Here is a 955-nt window from a genome sequence, read left to right as displayed (position 1 = left end):
CGCCCCCCCCGTGGGGCCCGTGGGGCTGGGAGGGCCGGCCCCCGTGCTGCCGCTGAGCGCCCGGGCAGGGCCGGATCCTGCCTCTGCCAGGAACGAACCCGTGCCACCACACCCCCCCCCCGCGTGCCCCATCGCGCTGCCGCGCTTGTCCCGTGCGCTCCCGTGACTGTTTTGCTGGTTTGGGACTTTCAGCCGGCACCGCAGGCGGTGGCGAGCAGCCTGGTGCCTCTTCACTCATGCTGCTGCAGGACGGGCTGGAGGAATGCGGTACACATCTGAACACGGGCTCCTTCCCCGCCTCTCCGGCAACGACGCACGGTTTCTGGCCTCCGTGCAAAACAGAGGGGAACCCAAACCTCTTCCCAAAGGCAAAAGATGGACGAAGTGCGGCTCTGGCCTGCGAGGGACGGGTGGGAGGACTCGGGTTCCTGGCGGCACTGCCTACGTGTGGATGGGGCACGGGCACTTCTGCGGGATACTTCAGCTCTTCACAATGCAGATGAATCACAAAACGTGGTGAGAGCTTAAATGCCCGACCGGGACAGCGCTGCTCGGTCCTGGGCTGCAGCATCTCTGGGACCCCGCTGGAGGAGAGGCAGGGGCCCGGGGGCTGCTGTTAGACTATGGTTAGCGTTGGCTTAAAGTACCGTCAGCTTAAGTAATGCTAGAGAAAAATAAAAGGCTGCTCATATTAATTTATTTGGAGCCTCCATACCTCCTCACATTTATGTTGTGTTTGTTTTAATTAGGGCTAAATATTGATCTCACTGAAGACGACTGTAAGTAACCCCATTTTGGGGACAGCATTCGGTGCTCAGCGCAGCAGTGTTTACAGCCTCGTTAACGGCTGGATTTCTGGCTCGTTTCCACGGCTCTCGCTCCCTTTCGGTCTCCATCTTCTGACCCACCTTGTCGTGTGGTGGGAGGGCTCACGGAAGCTCCAGATCCTCGGTCA

This window comes from Pygoscelis adeliae, unplaced genomic scaffold (assembly GCF_000699105.1).
Source record: "Pygoscelis adeliae isolate BGI_AS28 unplaced genomic scaffold, ASM69910v1 Scaffold278, whole genome shotgun sequence".
In the NCBI taxonomy this organism is placed as follows: Eukaryota; Metazoa; Chordata; class Aves; order Sphenisciformes; family Spheniscidae; genus Pygoscelis; species Pygoscelis adeliae.
Note: the sequence above shows the minus strand (reverse complement) of the source record.